Consider the following 21,389-nt stretch of genomic DNA (forward strand, 5'->3'; position numbering starts at 1 on the left):
ATGTTATGTTGGGGAGGGGGGCACATCGCATCATGTCATGTCATGGGGGGGAAGGTCATGTCATGTTGGGGAGGGGGAGGGGGACGCGTCGCGTCGTGTCGTGTCGTGTCATGGGGGGGGGAGGGGGGGATATCATGTTATGTTGGGGAGGGGGTCGGGCACATCACGTCGTGTCATGGGCGGGATGTCATGTTATGTTGGGTTGGGGGAGGCGGGCACGTCGCGTCGTGTCGTGTCATGGGGGCGATGTCATGGGGGGCGCGTCGCGACATGGTGTGGTGTGTGTTGAGGGGGGAAGGGGGGGCCGAATTTTGGAGGGGGGAGGGTGCGTCGCGACATGGTGTGGTGTGTGTTGGGGGGGGAGGGGGTGTCATGGTGGGTGGGGGTGTGTGTTAAGGGGAGGGAGGCATGTCACGTTGTGTCATGTCATGGGGGGGGACGGGGGGGGGGCCGCGCATCGCAACATGGTGTGGTGTGTGTTGAGGAGGGAAGGGGGGGGCCAAATTTTGGAGGGGGGAGGGCACCTCCCGACATGGTGTGGTGTGTGTTGGGAGGGGGGCGTCATGGTGGGTGGGTGTGTTTGTTAAGGGGAGGGGGGCACGTCACGTCGTGTCATGTCATTGGGTGGGGGGTGCGTTTCACGACATGGTGTGGTGTGTGTTGAGGGGGGAAGGGGGCGGGTGGAATTTTGGAGGGCTGAGGGCGCGTCGCGACATGGTGTGGTGTGCGTTGGGGGGGCGTCATGTGGGTGGGTGTATGTGTTAAGGGGAGGGGGCACGTCACGTCGTGTCATGTCATGGGGCGAGGGGGGAGGGGGGATGTCACGTCATGTTGGGGAGGGGGAGGGGGGCGCGTCGCATCGTGTCGTGTCAGGGGGGATTTCATGATATGTTGGGGAGGGGGGGCGGTGCATCACATCGTGTCATGCGGTGGGGGGGGCTCGAGGGGGAAATGTCATGTTATGTTAGGGAGGGGAGCAGGCACGTCGCGTCATGTCATGGGGGGGGGAGGGGGGATGTCATGTTATGTTGGGGAGGGGGGGTGTCACATCATGTCATGGCATGGGGGGGAGGGGGCGTTGCGACATGGTGGGTGGGTGTGTGTGTTGAGGGAAGCGGGGGGGAGGGCGCGTCGTGACATGGTGTGGTGTGTGTTGAGGGGGGAGAGAGGGGGGCGTTGCGTCATGTCATGTCATGGGGAGGGGTGGGGAGGGGGGAGGATGCCATGTTATGTTGGGGAGGTGGAGGCGGCCGCGTCACGTCGTGTCCTATCATGGGGTGGGGGGGATGTCATGTCATGTTGGGGAGGGGAAGGGGGGCGTGGTGCATCGTGTCGTGTCATGGGGAGAGGGGGGATGCCATGTTATGTTGTGGAGGGGGTGGGGGACGCATCGCGTCATGTCATGGGGGGAGGGGGGATGTCATGTTATGTTGGGGAGGGGGCGTGTCGCGTCGTGTCATGGCATGGGGGGGGACGTTGCGACATGGTGGGTGGGTGCGAGGGGGGGAGGGGGAGTCACAACATGGTGTGGTGTGTGTTGAGGGGGGAGAGGGGGGGTGACGCGGCGTGGGGTGGGTCGAGCGAGGTTTTCGGAGCCGTGGTGGGGTGGTGTGGAGGGAGCGGGGTTCTTCGAGGTGGGGTGCGGGGGGGCGTCGTGGGGGGGTTGCTGGGGTGGGGGGTGTGCCGTGTCATGGGGGGGTGACGCGGGGTGGGGTGGGTCGAGCGGGGTTTCGGGAGGCGTTGTGGGGTGGTGTGGATGGAGCGGGGTTTTTCAAGGTGGGGTGCAGGGGGCGTCGTGGGGGAGGTGACGTGGGGTGGGATGGGTCGAGCGGCGTTTTTTGAGGTGAGATGCGGGGGGGGGCATCCTGGGGGGGTGCGGGGGGGCGTCGTCGGGGGTTGCGGTGGGGTGGGGGGGTGTGCCGTGTCGTGGGGGGTGACACGGGGTGGGGTGGGTCGAGCGGGGTTTTCGAAGGCGTGGTGGGGTGGTGTGGAGGGAGCGGGGTTTTTCGAGGTGGGGTGCGGGGGGGCGTCGTGGGGGGGTGCGGTGGGGTAGGGGGTGTGTCGTGGGGGGGGGGGAGACGCGGGGTGGGGTGGGTCGAGCGGGGTTTTCGGAGGCGTGGTGGGGTGGTGTGGAGGGAGCGGGGTTTTCCGAGGTGGTGTGCGGGGGGGCGTCGTGGGGGGTGCGGTGGGGTGGGGGGTGTGCCGTGTCGTGGGGGGGTGACGCGGGGCAAGGTGGGTCGAGCGGAGTTTTTGGAGGCGTGGTGGGGTGGTGTGGATGGAGCGGGGTTTTTCGAGGTGGGATGGGGGGGAGGCGGCGCGTCGTGGGGGGGTGCGGTGGGGTGGGGGGGTGTGCCGTGTCGTGGGGGGTTACCCGGGGTGTCGCGACGCCCCCTCCCCCCCCACCATGCCACGACATGATGCGACGCGCCCCCTTCCCAACATAACATGACAACCCCCCTCCCCCCCCATGACATCCCCCCCACCCCCCATGATACGACACGACGCGACGCGCCCCCCATGTGTAATATCTCCGCACAATAAAAGTTAGTTGGTTGGTTCGTAAGTTAGTTAGTCAATTAATAAGTTAGTAAGATTACTAACTAAAGACTAACTAAGGTAAAAACTAACTAACATTAATTATTGATCATTTTTATTTAATTTAAAATATTTTATTTAGAAAAATCAAGAGTCGTAAATTCGATACTTTTCTCGAATTGGCAAAGACCGTAGCTACCCTTCACGTAAATTACAACATGAACGAGACTTATGAGTTATATTAATCACTAAGTTCATGTGTATAGTTTGGAAGGTCCAAAAACATTAGATTTTGGGCAAAGCTAGTATATTTTAGATATTTTAGATATTATCCTAAAAAAAACTATATGGAACTAGATGTCATTTAAAAGAAAAGACAAGTGATATTTTAGTTAGTTTGAAGTTTTTATAAAATGAAAAATAAAGAAAAGTGACTGGCGAAATCGCGCGCGCCGCGATCGCAGTTTACAGGCAGTAAATAGCACTTCGAACAGAGAAAAGAAGAAGGAGTGAACTGAGAGCTTTCTAACCAAGAGTCTTGGGGTTTTACCCCCCTTTCGGAGCCAATGGAACCATCAGATTTATGATCTGAGCATCAGATCACTGATCTTTCCAAGATCCCCCTCCATAAAGAGCTCTACTTCTCAACCACAAGCCCTCTTCTCTAATTCACTATAAATATGAGGCATGGGAGAGGCATAAAAAGCATAAGGAGACACTGAGAGGCTACGAGAGAGAGGTAGAGAAGAGGATACTCCTCCAAGAGATTGTGAGGAAGAACTTGAAAGAGAGCTTGAGAGAGAGAGAGAGAAGAGTCACCCCGAGAGGTTGCAAGGAAGAGAATTAGCTCAATTCCCTCTATCTCGATCCTCGACTAAACCATCTTCTCTTACACTCTCCCATCTTGAATCTATTCCACCTTCTTAATCTCTTGAGTCTACCTGTGGATGATGGCTTCCAAGCGAAGAATGTCGCGTGCGGATGACAATCCCGCAACCAACAACAAGGCTTCGAGCAAAGGCATCACTGTCAATCCAACTATAGTTCCGGTCGTAAGTAATGTATTTTCAAGTTGATAGATGCTTGCTTTGATTCTCGTATGAGATTCGTTAGGCTCCATACTATTGCACAAGAATAGATCATGGAAAAGGATAAATTTCATCTCACTTACTCGGAAGATGGAGTTTGTGAAGTGCATATATCAAGGGAAGATAATTGCTGTCAAGAATCGCGTGGTGGAGGGGATTGCTCAAGATGCTGCGCCGAACACACACAGAATGCACAAGGAGAAGCTCACTCAAGAGACAAGAAGAGAGATGGAGGCCAAAACGTTTTCTTGCTGATTTCTTCTTCTTCTTCCACACACTTTACAATGTACACAAAGTTTAGATAAGATACAACATAAAAGGAAAGTGGCCTACTAAGTCAAACAATGCATAACCGACTACACTACTCGAATGGCGCTATAACTATGCCAGCTGTAAATAGGTGTAACAACCTGAATATAATAAGTAATGAGTCAGTGGCCATGTGAGAGTCATAATGACCACCGACGTGCTAAGTGTAGACGTGTGGACCCATCTAACCAAGCGGTCCATCATCCATGTCCACATGTGTTGAGCTTGCCATCTCAACACTCCCCCTCAAGCTCAACTGCATCTCTGCAACTCCAAGTAAGCTTCGAAACTTTTGAAGCTTCTCTGTACCCAATGCCTTCGTGAAGATATCAGCTATCTGATCCTGTGTGCTGACATACACCAAGTCAATCTCACCTGCTAGTACCTTCTCTCTCACAAAGTGGTAGTGTACCTCAATATGTTTTGTCCTGGCATGGAACACATGGTTCCTAGCCAACTGTATACTGCTCATGTTGTCACAATAAATGACAACTGGACTTTCCACCTGCACATCCAAATTAGCCAATAACTTTTGCAGCCATACTACCTCACATGCTGCAACAGCAGCACCTCTATACTCAGCCTCTGTACTCGACAAAGCAACTGTAGATTGCTTTTTGCTACTCCATGCAACTGCTGCACTACCAAGAGAGAACATGTATCCGCTGGTAGATCTTCTATCAGACATACTACCAGCCCAATCTGCATCTGTGTATCCAAACACCTGTACATCTGTACCTGCCTCATAGAAAAGCCCATAATGTAATGTGGACTTCACATATCTCAATATGCGTCTCACTGCATCCAAATGTGGCTTTCTAGGTACTTGCATAAACTGACTCACAAGACCAACAACATAGCTCAAGTCTGGCCTTGTAATGGTCATGTAGATCAAACTCCCCACTATCCTCCTGAACATAGTAGGGTCTTCTATCTCATCCCCAACATCAGCACTCAGCTTTACATTCTGCTCCAACGGGACTGAAAGTGGTTTGCATGCAGTCATACCATACTTGGACAACATATCCAAGCCATACTGTCTTTGGGACAGCCATATACCATCATCACATCTGATCACCTCAATGCCAAGGAAGTACCTTAGCTCACCTAAATCCTTCATCTCAAACTTCATCTTCAAACAACCCTTGACTTCAGCAATCCCACTATCACTATCACCTGTAATAATCAAGTCATCCACATAGATGACTATGATGACCAAACCTATATCTCCCTTTCTCACATAAAGTGAGTGATCAGCATCAGAAACATAAAAGCCAATATTGACAATATACTCTCTGATCTTGTCAGACCATGCTCTAGGTGCTTGCTTGAGCCCATAGAGTGCCTTCTTCAACCTGCACACATACGTGGGATGCTCTAAATCTTCATAACCTGCTGGCTGATCCATGTACACTTCTTCCTGCAAATCACCATGCAAGAAGGCATTCTTTACATCCATTTGCTGCAACCTCCAACCTTTGGCTGCTGCCAAAGCAATCACACATTTGACAGTTGCCATCCTAGCAACTGGACTGAAGGTTTCATCATAATCTATGCCATATATCTGGGCATAGCCTTTTACAACCAGCCTAGCTTTGTACCTGCTAATAGAACCATCTGCATTGTGCTTAATCTTATAAACCCACTTACATCCAATAGCTTTCTTTCCCTTTGGCAATGATACTAGATCCCAAGTCTTATTGGCCTCTAGTGCATCCATCTCCTCATCCATTGCTGCATCCCAATGAGCATGACCAACAGCCTCCTCAAAACATGTGGGCTCAACATCCTCAACTAGTTTCACCATATAAGCATAATGGTGAGCTGCATAACCCTCAAAACCAAATCTTTTAACAGGGTATCTCACCCTGCTAGACCTGCGTACCACTGGATCACTCAATGGAGTCTTTGCATTAACACGTGCTCTCTGCACACCTGGAGTCCTCACTGAAGGAATGCCAAGCTCATCATCCAAGCTGTCTGAGCCACTGGAGTCTCCATCAAGAACTGCATCAATGCCTTCTGACACCTTATTCTTTCCTTTGTCTTTACCTGTAGTGCTACTAGATGCACCCGAAGATGTAGAGGTACTCCTTAGTCTCCCAGACCAAGGACTACCAGATGATGTCTCTGGTCCACTAAGAGTCTCTGATTCTTGCTTTTCAGCCTGCACATGAGTATCATGATCATCATCAACATCCAATGTATCACCACTAGATGCATACCAACTGCTCATTTCATCAAAGATGACATCCCTGCTCACTCTAAACTTACATGTGGCAGGGTTGTAACAACGATACCCTTTCTGCTCTAAAGAGTATCCAATAAAGATACACTTTTCAGCCTTTGGATCCAGTTTCTTCCGCAACTCATCTGGCACATGAACATACGCAATGCAGCCAAATACTTTCAAGTGTGAAACATCAGGCTTCTTACCTGTAAAACATTCTTCGGGGGTCATACCATGAACTGCAGCTGTGGGAGTTCTGTTCATAATATAAACAGCAGTATGAACAGCCTCAGACCAAAAATGCTTAGGCATATTCTTTTCAGCCATCAAGGCGCGTGCAACTTCTGCAATATGCCTGTTTTTCCTTTCTACAACCCCATTTTGCTGTGGGATATACCTGCATGTGAACTGTCTCTTTATCCCATGAGACCTCAGAAAATCACTGAACTCATTTGAGAGGTACTCTCCCCCTCCATCTGACCTCAGGCACTTTACTTTCAAGCCTGTTTCTCTTTCAACTGCAGCCTTGAAAGTTCTAAAGTGCTCAAAAGCTTCACTCTTTTCCTTCATAAAATATACCCACAGCTTTCTAGAGCAATCATCAATGAATGTGACAAAGTATGAACTGCCTCCAAGAGATACATTTTGTGTAGGCCCCCAAATGTCTGTATGCACAACATCAAGGATATTTCTGCTTACATCTCTGTCATGTGAAAAGGGTTGTCTTGCCTGCTTACCAAACTGACATGCTTCACATACCTTCTGAAATTCTGCAACTTTAAATGTAGGCAAACCTGTAACCAACCCTTTGGACTGCATTAATTTCAGCCTTTGTACATTTGCATGTCCAATGCGTTTGTGCCAAATTTCAATGTCTGCAACAACACCTTTTCCTTTGGCATACATAGCCGCATTCATAGTAGGAATTCCAGCATCTAGAGTGAACATACGTCCAACTCTACTTCCCTTTGCTACCAACCTGCACTTGTCATTGAAGTCTTCTACAAAGCAGCCCTTTGCATTAAATCTGACTTGCAGCCCTTGCTCTACCATTTGACCGACTGACACCAAATTCTTTGTAATAGATGGCACATGTAATACATCTGAACGACTCTTTGTCTTACCATCATGCAAGGACAAGGGAACTTTTCCAATGTGTGAAATTGGGTGGCATGAGTCATCACCCGTCTGCACATAACCTGCATTCTGCAAATCCTGCATCTCTCCAAACCATTCTGCATGGCTGGTCATATGATTGGATGCACCTGAATCAACATACCAAACATCTTCATGTGTTCCCTTTCCTGTAACAGCATTCAGCATATGCTGCATAACGAACAAACGTTCATTTTTGTCTTCATTCTGTCGTGAAGACGATGCATAGTTTCCTTGCTGCAACTTACCACTGCGGATATCATCTCTCTTAGCATAACATTGGGCTGCAATATGACCTATTTTGCCACAGTAGTGGCACACAATACCAGAGTTGTTAGAACCTCTGTTCTGCCATCCACCTCTTCCTCTAAAGCTCCCCCTGCCTCTAAAGTTACCACGACCTCCTGAAACCTGTATATCGCCAAATTGCTGATTCAATCTGTTTTGCTGGTTATCACTACCACGTCCTGCACCACGGCCTCTTGAAGAGAACCTGCCACGTCCCCTTCCAGAACTGGAGTAGAAATCTTGGACCTGTTCACCACTTCTTTCAGATGTCTCACTCTGCATGTTGATCTCTTCAGTGATCATAAGAGAGACCAATTCATCGAAATCTGGAAATGGCTTTCTCACATATACGGAAGTTACAAAAGACTTCCAAGCCTTTTCATTGTTAAGTCCACCCAAGGTAGACGACACCAAATCATCATCATCGGGCATTGCATCAATCGCTGCCAATGCATCTGCAATGCTTCTTACCTTCAGTGCATACTCATTGATAGACATCTTCCCTTTCTTTAATGTATTCAACTCTTGCTTGAGTTGAATCTTTCGTGCCTTTGTATTTACAGAAAACATACTTTCAAGTATGGTCCAAGTTGCATATGCATTCTCTGCATTTCTAATGTGTCCCAGCATGTTATTGTCAATTACTGCAGACAACCAATACATGACCTTCTTGTCTTTTGCATTCCATTCCTTTCGTGCCTTTGTCTCTTCTGCAGTTGGAGAATCACTCACCTCCGGCTCCTTTTCTTCACCTGAAACGAACTCGTAGAGGCCTTTTCCAATAAGAAAGTTCGTGACACGGAACTTCCATGAAGGGTAGTTGTTCTTGTCGAGCTTCTCAATGATGGGGCTTCCACTATTCTCTGCCATTATCACAATAATAATACCAAACAGCAAGCAAATCTTCTGCAACCCTCGACCTGTAGTACACAGCAATTCACCAGACAGCCTTTTCCACTGTCTGCTCAACAATACATGCAATCTGCAACCAGTTTGCAGATAAACCTTGTGTTTACTCACTGGTAAACACCTTTGAACTTATAGATCTGAAATCTGTAACCTGCGCACCCACGTTCGGTCAATACAGTCGAAGTCACAGTGTACCCCGAAACTGCTGTCCGCAACCTTGCGGCTCTAAAACGGGCCCTGAAACGGCCTCAAATGCCCAAAATCTCTGCGGATAAGCCCTAAAGGGCTTAGCTGCAGAATATACAGCGCTCTTCGCGCACACCAAATCTCACTGCAATCTGAGATTTTTGCTCTGCCCTGCTTCCGGTGCCTCCACAGGCACTATCCAAGAGAAGGAGTGGAAGAATGGGAGAGATTCTTACCCGTAGCTTGCTTTCTCGAACCTTGCTTCTTCTCCTTCACTTCAACCTTCGAAATCAGCCTCTCTCAATGGCGCGGCTCTGATACCATGTCAAGAATCGCGTGGTGGAGGGGATTGCTCAAGATGCTGCGCCGAACACACACAGAATGCACAAGGAGAAGCTCACTCAAGAGACAATAAGAGAGATGGAGGCCAAAACGTTTTCTTGCTGATTTCTTCTTCTTCTTCCACACACTTTACAATGTACACAAAGTATAGATAAGATACAACATAAAAGGAAAGTGGCCTACTAAGTCAAACAATGCATAACCGACTATACTAGTCGAATGGCGCTATAACTATGCCAGCTGTAAATAGGTGTAACAACCTGAATATAATAAGTAATGAGTCAGTGGCCATGTGAGAGTCATAATGACCACCGACGTGCTAAGTGTAGACGTGTGGACCCATCTAACCAAGCGGTCCATCATCCATGTCCACATGTGTTGAGCTTGCCATGTCAACAATTGCACCTAGTTACATATGACTTATTTGCTAGTAGAGCAATTACAAGGAAGAATCAGTCAAGCGTTGTGAATGGCATAGTCGTCAAAAGAACGACATTAAAAGATTGGGCATACAAGTGCTAGATTTAAGTATAGTCAAGGGTTATAACTAGCATGATTGCTAAAAGAATATGACATTAAGAATCATGAATAGAGAAGTACTAGTTTAAAGTTTAGATACTTCAAAAGTACTTAGCTTAAGAGCCCAAATATTAAGAAGAATTATATTCTAGCTCAAGGCAAGGCATGTTAAAGTCTAATTACTTGAGATAATCTCACACTTATCTTATCAAGTATTTATACGTTATGCCTATGACATGTTTGATATATGAGGATAAATTTCTAGTTGCCTCATGACTTGACTAAGGGCTAGTACAAGAAATTGATCATAAGGGATAAAATTAGGATGTCTTGAGTTTCGTCACATAACGATGACTTTTGCCAATCCAAATCTAGGGTTGGGTTATCAAGCAAGGGAAGTAACCTATAGAACTTACATCATGAATAGTGTTTGAACCCTTAACATATGTGCCCTAGCCGAAGGAAGGAAGTGTTAAGAACATTTTTGCATGGTATTGCTCTTAGATCCCAAGGGGGAGAGCAAATATGCAATGGAAAATATTATATCATCTACTCTTGTATTGTTTTGGAAATAATGCAATTGGTTTTGTTGATTGATCGAACAACATCCTAAATGTTTTTACATTCAACTAGTTGTTAGTTATTGTTTGGATGATTATTCCAAGTGCTTGTGATTTATGGTAAACGCATGGCAAGGGTCTGTGATGACAAGTCGCCATGGGATTAAAGGAATGTTTTCTTAGAAAATGATATTAGGCTGAATGCCTTGTTTGTGCTTGATTCTTAAAGGATTTAATTAAGGAAGGATATATTGTACGGGTGGATCACCTCCATGGTCGCACCGTGTAGTAACCCGAGAGGGCACTGCTCGATTCATGGGCCGAAGGTTGAGTGGTGAAAAGGCCAACCACGGGAATGATGTTTCGCTCCTAGACAGCTTGTGGGTCAGTTGGAGCTCTGGACACCCCTTGCTAGGTCAAGAATGGAGTTGAAGACCTCCGTGGCCCCCAACATCTGGGCATGTTGGGAGATCCTATTCTAGATAAAGGATTGAGTTTTGGTGCCGTGTGAATTGGACCAGTTACTTCTGCAGGGCAGAAGGGATACTTCTGTTTGACAGAAGCGAAAAATAATTTCTCCTGTATGGGCGGGAGACAAAGATTAACTTGAAGATAAGTTAAGGAACTTGTTTGATCTTGTTTATCAATAGATTGCTTTGCTCTGTTTTCGTGTCTGTGCTATAATTTACGCGAATGAACCTTGTTCCCTAAAAGGCTTAATTAATGAAGCTGATTTTAAGTGTCACATATAAATGTGGTAGGACCTAATTAGAAAACTAAAGCTATTAAGGGAAGCGGGTGGGTGGAACCCCCGACGGGTCAGTCCTATGGCAGGGTGGTCCCAGAGAACTGGGAGGCTTCTCACAAGTTTTTATCGTCATTCGACCTTTAGGTATTGATAGGTTAGAACCCGATTCATGCCGTTTTAGGGGACCGGAATGGGACTATGCCCTATGGGCAGAGAGGTTGAGCAACGCATCCCTCTCGTTTCCCATTCTCTTTGAACCAAGTGCGGCATGGGTCTGCTTCGGATTGGGTATCTCTGCATAAAGTAGGATGTCCAAAACCCGATGCTAGAATGCTAATAGGAGACCTTGACAACTAGGTACCCGAATTTCAGGTCGATCCTAGTGGGTTCGGTCGTGAAAGTTTCGTTGCGAGGCGGATTCGGGAAACCCTAGGCGACAAAACTCGGAACATTCCTTGGGAGTGCCGGGCAGTGACGCTTAGATTTGTTTCTCGATAGACCGCTAAAAGAGTTCCTGGAATGCCGATGGGCGGGCACCTCACACCATGACATCCCCCCCACCCCCATGACACGACATGATGCGATGCGACGCGCCCCCCCATGACACGACACGACACGACGCGCCCCCCATGACATCCCCCCACCCCCATGACACGATGCGATGCACCTCCTCATGACACGACACGACGCGATGCGCCCCCCCATGACACGACGCGACGCGCCTCCCCCATGACATCCCCGCCGCCCCATGACATGACACGATGCCCCCTCAACACACACCGCCCCATGTCGCGACGCGCCGCCCCTGCCCCCGCCCCCCCCATGACATCCCCCACCCACTACCCCATGACATGACATGACGCAACACGCCCCCCCCATGACATCCCCCCACCTCCCATGACACGACACGAGGCGACGCGCCCCCCCCAATGACATCCCCCGTCCCATGACATGACACCACACCATGTCGCGACGCGCCCCCCCATGACATGACACGCCATCCCCCCCACCTCCAAAATTCGGCCCCCCCTTCCCCCCTCAACACATACCACAATATGTCGCGACGCCCCCCTGCCCCATGACATGACACGACGTGACGCTCCCCCCGCCCCCCATGGATGACATGACACGACGCGACGCGACGCGCCCCCTCCCCCTCCCCAACAAAACATGACATCCCCCCTCCAAAATTCGGCCCGTCCCCCTTCCCCCCTCAACACACACAACACCATGTCGCGTCGCGCGGCCCCCTCCCTCCCCCCCATGCCATCCCCACCCCACCCCCCCGCCCCATGACATGACACGACGCGACACCCCCCATGACATCCCCACCCCACCCCCCCATGACCATGTCACGACGGCCCCCCCTCCAAAATTCGGCCCCTCTCCCTTCCCCCCTCAACACACACCACACCATGTCGCGACGTGCCGCCCCCACCCCCTCCCCATGACATCCCCACCCCACCCCCCCACCCATGACACGACACGACGCGATGTGCCCCCCCCATGACATCCCCCTCCACCCCCCATGACATGACACGACGCGACGCGCCGCCCCCCCCATGATATCCCCGCCCCCCCATGACATGACACGACGCGACGTGCCCCCTCCACCCCCCATGACATGACATGACGCAACGCGCCGCCCCCCCCCATGATATCCCCGCCCCCCCATGACATGACACGACGCGACGTGCCCCCTCCCCTTAACACACACACCCACCCACAATGATGCCCCCCCCCCAACACACACCACACCATGTCACGATGCGCCCTCCCCCCCACCTCCAAAATTCGCCCCCCCTTCCCCCCTCAACACACACCACAACATGTCGCGACACCCCCCCGCCCCATGACATGACACGACGTGATGCCCCCTCCCCTGCCCCCCGCGGATGACAGGACACGACATGACACGACGCGACACGCTCCCCTCCCCATCCCCAACATAACGTGATATCCCCCCTTCCAAAATTCGGCCCCTCCCCCTTCCCCCCTCAACACAAACCACACCATGTCACGACGCGCCGCCCCCCCTTCCCCCCCCCCATGACACGACACGACACGATGCGCCGCCCCCATGACATCCCCCCCAACCCCCATGACACTACACGACGCGACCCCCCCCATGCCATGCCATCCCCCCGCCCCATGACATGACACCACACCATGTCGCGATGCGCCCCCCCTTCCCGCCTCAACACACACCACACCATGTCGCGACGCGCCCCCCCCCATGACATCCCCACCCATGACATGACACACCCTCCCCCCCACCTCCAAAATTTGGCCCCCCCTTCCCCCCTCAACACACACCACAACATGTCGCGACGCCCCCCTCCCCATGACACAACACGACGCGACGCCCCCCCAACACACACCACACCATGTCACGATGCGCCCTCCCCCTCACCTCCAAAATTCGCCCCCCCTTCCCACCTCAACACACACCACAACATGTCATGACGCCCCCCCCCAAATGACACGACACGATGTGACGCCCCCCCCGAACAAACACCACACCATGTCGCGACAAGCCCTCCTCCCCACCTCCAAAATTTGGCCCCCCAATTCCCCCCTCAACACACACCACACCATGTCGCGACACCCCCCCTTGCCCCATGACATGACACGATGTGATGTGCTCCCCTCCCCTTAACACACACACCCACCCACCATGACGCCCCCCCCCAACACACACCACACCATGTCGCGACGCGCCATCCCCCCCACCTCCAAAATTCGCCCCCCCCTTCCCTCCTCAACACATACCACAACATGTCGCGACGCCCCCCACCCCCCACCCCCCATGGATGACATGACACGACATGACGCGACACGCCCCCCTCCCCCTCCCCAACATAACATGATATCCCCCCGCTCCAAAATTCGGCCCCTCCCCCTTCCCCCCTCAACACACACCACACCATGTCGCGATGTGCCGCCCCCCCCCCCCATGACATCCCCACCCCACCCCCCTCCGCCCATGACACGATACAACGCGACGTGCCCCCCTCCAAAATTCGGCCCCTCCCCATTCCCCCCTCAACACACACAACACCATGTCGCGACACGCCCCCCTTCCCCCCTCAACACACACCACACCATGTCGCGATGTGCCGCGCCCCCCTCCCCATGACATCCCCACCCCACCTCCCCCCCCACCCATGACATGACACGATGCGACGCGCCCCCCCCATGACATCCTCGCCCCCCCATGACATGACACGACGTGACTGCCCCCCTCCCCTTAACACACACACCCACCTACCATGACACCCCCCCCCCAACACACACCACACCATGTCGTGACGCGCCCTCCCCCCCACCTCCAAAATTCGGCCCCCCCCTTCCCCCTCAACACACACCACACCATGTTGCGACGCCCCCCCCCGCCCCATGACATGACACGACGTGACGTGCCCCCCTCCCCTTAACACATGACACCATGTCGTGATGTGGATGGAGTGGGGTTTTTCGAGGTGGGGTGGGGGGGATGCGCCGCGTCGTGGGGGGTGCGGTGGGGTGGGGGGGGTGTGCCGTGTCATGGGGGTGTGGGTCGAGCAGGGTTTCGGGAGGCGTCCTGGGGTGGTGTGGATGGAGCAGGGTTTTTCAAGGTGGGGTGCAGGGGGGCATCGTGGGGGGGTGCGGTGGGGTGGGGGGGTGTGCCGTGTCGTTGGGGGGGGGGGGGGGGGGGTGACGCGGTGTGGGGTGGGTCGAGTAGGGTTTTCGGAGGCATGGTGGGGTGGTGTGGAGGGAGCAGGGTTTTTCGAGGTGGGGTGCGGAGGGGCGTCGTGGGGGGGTGCGGTGGGGTGGGGGGGTGTGCCGTGTCATGGGGGTGATGCAGGCCACGGTGGGTCGAGCGGGATTTTTGAATGCGTGGTGGGGTGGTGTGGATGGAGTGGGGTTTTTCGAGGTGGGGTGGGGGGAAGCGCCGCGTCGTGGGGGGGTGCGGTGGGGTGGGGGGGGTGTGCCGTATCGTGGGGGGTGACCCAGGGTGTCGCGACACCCCCTCCCCCCACCATGGCATGACACGACGTGACGCGCCCCCTCCCCAACATAACATGACAACCCCCCTCCCCCCCATGACATCCCCCCACCCCCCATGACACGACACGATGCGACGCGCCCCCCATGACATCCCCCCACACCTCCCATGACACGACATGATGCGATGCGATGCGCCCCCCCATGACACGACACGACGCGACGTGCCCCCCCATGACATCCCCCCACCCCCCATGACACGACACGACGCGAAGCTACGAGCCCCCCCATGGCATCCCCTCCTCCCCATGACATGACACGATGCCCCCTCAACACACACCACCTCATGTCGCGACGCGCCGCCCCCGCCCCCGCATGACACGACACGATGCGACGCGCCCCCCCCCATGACATGACACGCCCTCCCCCGCACCTCCAAAATTCGGCCCCCCCTTCCCCCCTCAACACACACCACAACATGTCACGACGCCCCCCCCCCCCCCCATGACACGACATGGGGGGGGCGATGTCATGGGGGGGAGGCGTGTCGCGACATGGTGTGGTGTGTGTTGAGGGGGGAAGGGGGGGGCGCCGAATTTTGGAGGGGCGGAGGGCGCGTCGCGACATGGTGTGGTGTGTGTTGGGGGGGGAGGGGGTGTCATGGTGGGTGGGGGTGTGTGTTAAGGGGAGGGGGGCATGTCGCGTCGTGTCATATCATGGGATGGGGGGGATGTCATGGGGGGAGGGGGGCGCGCATCGGGACATGGTGTGGTGTGTGTTGAGGGGAGAAGGGGGGGCCAAATTTTGGAGGGGGGAGGGCGCGTCACGACATGGTGTGGTGTGTGTTGGGGGGGGCGTCATGGTGGGTGGGTGTGTGTGTTAAGGGGAGGGGGGCACGTCGCATCGTGTCATGTCATGGGGCAGGGGGGGAGGGGGGGATGTCACGTCATGTTGGGGAGGGGGAAGGGGGCGCGTTGCATCGTGTCGTGTCAGGGGGGGATATCATGATATGTTGGGGAGGGGGAGGGGGGGTGGCGCATCACGTCGTGTCATGCAGGGGGGGCTTGAGGGGGGGATGTCATGTTATGTTGGGGAGGGGGGAAGTCGTGTCACGTCACGTCATGGGGGGGAGGGGAGATGTCATGTTATGTTGGGGAGGGGGGGTGTCGCATCATGTCGTGGCCTGGGGGGGGGGGAGGGGGCGTTGCGACATGGTGGGTGGGTGTGTGTGTTGAGGGAAGCGCGGGGGGGGGGGGGGGGGGGTGGGAGGGCGCGTCGCGACATGGTGTGGTGTGTGTTGAGGGGGGAGAGGGGGGGGCATCACGTCGTGTCATGTCATGGGGGGGAGGGGGGATGATGCCATGTTATGTTGGGGAGGGGGAGGGGGCCGCGTCGCCTCGTGTCCTATCATGGGGTGGGGGGGATGTCATGTCATGTTGGGGAGCAGAAGGGGGGCGTGGTGCATCATGTAGTGTCATGGGGAGTGGGGGGGATGCCATGTTATGTTGGGGAGGGGGTAGGGGGTGCATCGCATCATGTCATGGGGGGCGGGAGGGGGGATGTCATGTTATGTTGGGGAGGGGGTGTGTCGCGTTGTGTTGTGGCATGGGGGGGGTTTGCGACATGGTGGGTGGGTGTGTGCATTGTGGGAAGCGGGGGGGGAGGGCGTGTCCCGACATGGTGTGGTGTGTGTTAAGGGGGGAGAGGGGGGGCGTCACGTCATGTCATGTCATGGGGAGGGGGGGCGGAGGGGGGAGGATGCCATGTTATGTTGGGGAGGGGGAGGGGGCCGCGTCGCGTCGTGTCCTGTGATGCGGTGGGGGGGGTGTCATGTCATGTTGTGGAGGGGAAGGGGGGTGTGGTGTGTCGTGTCATGTCATGGGGAGAGGGGGGGATGCCATGTTATGTTGGGGAGGGGGTGGGGGGCCCATCGCGTCATGTCATGGGGAGGGGGTGGGGGGCCCATCGCGTCATGTCATGGGGAGGGGGGAGAGAGGATGTCATGTTATGTTGGGGAGGGGGCGCGTCGCGTCGTGTCATAGGGGGGGATGGGGGGGGATGTCATGTTATGTTGGAAAGGGGGGTGCGTCGCATTGTGTCGTGGCATTGGGGGGGCCGATGTCATGTTATATTGGGGCGGGGGAGGGGGGCGCGTCGCGTCGTGTCGTGTCATGGAGAGGGGATGTCATGTTATGTTTGGGAGGGAGAGGAGGAGGGGGAGGCAGGCGCATCGCGTCATGTCATGGGGGGGATGTGTCGTGTCGTGTCACGTCATGTCATGGGCAGGGGGCGCGAGGGGGGGATGTCATATTATGTTTAAGAGGGGGCGGGTGCATTGCGTCATGTCATGGGGGGTAGGGGGGATGTCATATTATGTTGGGGAGGGGGCGTGTCGCGTCATGTCGTGGCATGGGGGGGGAGGGGGCATCGCGACATGGTGGGTGGGTGTGTGTGTGGAGGGGGGAGGGTGCGCCACGATATGGTGTGGTGTGTGTTGAGGGGGGAGGGGGGCGTCGTGTCATGGTGGGCAGGTGTGTGTGTTGAGGGGAGGGCAGCATGTTGCGTCGTGTCATGCCCTCCCCCCCAAAACACCTCACACCACCCCACTCCACCTCACCTCACCCCCCCACGACGTGGTGCACCTTCCCCATAAGAAAACCCCGCTCCACCCAACCCCCGCCCTCCCTCCCAAACACCTCACACCACCCCACCCCACCCCACCCCCCACGACACAATGCACCTTCCCCCTAAGAAAACCCCACTCCACCCAACCTTTCCGCCCCCCCCAAAAAAAAAAAACCCCGCTCTACCCAAGACCTCATAACAAAAAAAAAAAACCCATTCCACCCAAGTCCGTTCCCCGCACCCCCCAACCCAAAAGAAATGCAACTCCACCGAAGGCCCCCTGCCCCCCCCCCCTCGCACCTCACCCCCCCACGACACGGCGCATCGCCCCTACCCCACCCCCAAAAACCCTCCTCCATCCAAACCACCCCACCTCACCTCAAAAAACACCGCTCAACCCACCCCACCTCACCTCACCCCTTATGACATGGCACACCCCATGCCCCACGACAGGGCACACCCCCCACCCCACCTCGAAACATCCCACTCCATCCACACCACCCCACCCAACTGCAGAAAACCCTGCTCAACCCATCCCACCTCATCTCAGCCCGCCACGACACGGTGCATCCGCCCCCCCACCCCACCTCAAAAAACCTCACTCAACCCACCGCACCTCACCTCACCCCCCCATGACACGGCACACCCCCCACCCCACAACACGGCACACCCCTTCCATCCCACCTCACCCCCCACGACGCGGCACGTCCCCCCCCACCCCACCTCGAAAAACCCCGCTCCATCCACAGCACCCCACCACGCCTCCAAAAACCCGGCTCCATCCAGAGTACCCCACCATGCCTCAAAAAACCCCGCTCGATCCACCCCACCTCACCTCACCACCCCACCCCCACGATAGGGCGCATCCAACCCCACCTCAGCCCCCCACGACAGGGCGCATCCAACCCCACCTCAGCCCCCCACGACGCAGCACATCCACCCTGCACACCACCTCGAAAAACCCCGCTCCATCCACACCACCCCACCACGACTCCAAAAACCCCGCTCGACCCACCCCACCCCGCATCACCCCCCCATGACATGACACACCCCACCGCACCCCCCCACGACGCCCCCTTGCACCCCACCTCGAGAAACCCTGCTCCATCCACACCACCCCACCACGCCTCCAAAAACCCCGCTCGATCCACCCCACCCCGCGTCACCCCCCCACGACATGGCACACCCCCCACCCCACCGCACCCCCCACAACGCCCCCCCGCCCCCCACCTCGAAAAACCCCGCTCCATCCACACCTCCCCACCATGCCTCCAAAACCCCGCTCGACCCACCCCACCCCGTGTCACCCCCCCATGACACGGCACACCCCCCACCCCACCGCACCCTCCCTCGACGCGGCACATCCCCCCCGCACCCCACCTCGAAAAACCCTGCTCCATCCACAGCAACCCACCATGCCTCAAAAAACCCTGCTCGACCCACCCCACCTCACCTCACCCCCCACCCCTACGACACGGTGCATCCCACCCCACCTCACCCCCCCACGATGCGGCGCATCCCCCCTGCACCCCACCTCGAAAAACCCTGCTCCATCCACACCACCCCACAACGCCTCCAAAAACCCTGCTCGACCCACCCCACCCTGCGTCACCCCTCCCCCCACGACACGGCACACCCCCCACCCCACCGCACCCCCCAACGACACGGTGCATCCCCCCCGGCACCCCACCTCGAAAAACCCTGCTCCATCCACACCATACCACCACGCCTCCAAAAACCTCGCTCGATCCACTCCACCCTGTGTCACACCCCCCACCCCACCTCACCCCCCCACGACGCGGTGCATCCCCCCTAAACCCCACGTCAAAAAACCCCGCTTGGTCCACACCACCCCACCATGCCTCAAAAAACCCCGCTTGACCCACCCCACCTCCCCTCACCTTCCCACGACACGGCGTATCCCACCCTACCTCACCCCCCATGACACGGCACATCCCCCCCTCACCCCACCTCGAAAAACCCCACTCCATCCACACCACCCCACCACTCCTCGAAAAACCCCGCTCGACCTAACCCACCTCACCTCACCCCCCCCCATGACACGGCACACCCCCCTACCCCACCTCACCTCACCCCCCCATGACACGGTGCTCCCACCCCACCTCACCTCCCCAAGACATGGCGCATCCCCCGTGCACCCCACCTCAAAAAACCCCGCTCGACCCACCCCACCTCACCTCTTCCCCCCCACGACATGGCACACCCCCCCACCCCACCTCACCTCACCCCCCCACGACGCGGCTCATGCCCCCTGCACCCCACCTCGAAAAACCCCGCTCCATCCACACCACCTAACCACGCCTCGAAAAACCCCACTCGACCCACCTCACCTCACCTCACCCCCCCACGACACGACACACCCCCCCACCCCACCTCACCTCACCTCACCCCCCCACGACACGGCGCATCCCCCCCGCACCCCACCTTGAAAAACCCCGCTCCATCCACACCACCCCACAATGCCTCGAAAAACCCCTCTCGACCCACCACACCACAGATCACCTCACCCCCCTCTACCCCATCCCAGCCCACCTCACCCCCCCACGACACGGCGCATCCCCCGCGCACCGTACCTCAAAAAACCTCACTCCATCCACACCACCCCACCATGCCTCGATAAACCACGCTGGACCCACCCCACTTCACCTCACCCCCCCTTACACAGCAAGGCACACACCCCCCCACCCCACCTCACCTCACCCCCCCACAACATGGCGCATCCCACCTCACCTCACCCCCCATGACACGGCGCATCCCCCGCGCACCCCACCTCGAAAAACCCTGCTCGATCCACACCACTCCTCGAAAAACCCCGCTCCACCCACCGCACGTCACCTCACCCCCCCACGACATGGAACACCCTCCCTCCTCAGAAATCCCGCTCTGTAATGACACGGCACACAGACCCCACTGCACACAACCCCCTCCCGCAACATGGAACCACCCACCCCCCGGCGGACCTCCTAAAAAAACCCCCCCACCACATGGCACCACCCAACCCCCCCGTGACATGGCACACCCTCCCTCCTCAAAATTCCTCGCTCCAACAACCCGCCTGCACAACATGGCATGCCCTCCCTCCTCGGAAAACCCCGCTCCACCGAACCCCCCCACAACATGGCACACCCTCTGCTCCCAAAAAACCTCACATCATGAGGGGGTATCACATGAAAGCGAGGCAGAGGGAGGGACCAAGCACGACGTATGCAAAGACAATCGCGACGAGGAGAGGAGGCGCCACATCATGGCAAGGCGAGGGGGTTTCCTACCACGATGTCAGCGTTGGAGAGTCAAGAAGTGATCCGAGGGGATTTCCATGCCATGGTCTGGAAACAAGCATGCAAAAGGGTGCAGCACCAGGACTTCCCAAGAGGTCACCCATCCTAACACTGTTCTGGCCCAAGCGCGCTTAATTGCGGAGTTCTGATGGGATCCGGTGTGTTAGCACTGGTATGACCGCAGCACAAACACAAAGGAATTCCAAAGAGCTCTTGTATACTCACAAAGTGGCACGAGAGAGCTCAAGAGCGAGGCATGGCGGCATGCCATTCCGTTCATGCCACGGATGATGCGACTCAATGCGAACCCTACACACCGCGCACATGGAGGCCACACACAAAAGATTGAATGCCGCTGTCGCGTGCCATTTCTAACACGAAGGGCAAGCATCCACGTGAAGAGCACCCCGTGTACACTTAGGTGATGACGTAGAAAAGATCGAGCCACAGAATACGTGCCATGGAGTACACGTGCCCACAGCATGCCACAAGGCGGTGGGGGAGAGGGGGGCATGCCATTCATACCATGGAGGACCCGTGTCCACGCGAGCACTAAACCCTGCGCACATGAGATTGAGTCATAGAATCCATGCCATGGACAAACTTGGA

General features: G+C 55.8%; 1 pseudogene; it reads right to left on the reverse strand.

Moving 5' to 3' along the window:
• Positions 1–20,847: 20,847 nt before the first annotated feature.
• Positions 20,848–20,966, reverse strand: LOC148009463 (5S ribosomal RNA; annotated as a pseudogene).
• Positions 20,967–21,389: the final 423 nt, after the last annotated feature.

Source organism: Lygodium microphyllum, chromosome 30, assembly GCF_053477565.2.
Source record: "Lygodium microphyllum isolate KBCC chromosome 30, Lygodium_microphyllum_v1.1.10, whole genome shotgun sequence".
Classification (NCBI taxonomy): domain Eukaryota; kingdom Viridiplantae; phylum Streptophyta; class Polypodiopsida; order Schizaeales; family Lygodiaceae; genus Lygodium; species Lygodium microphyllum.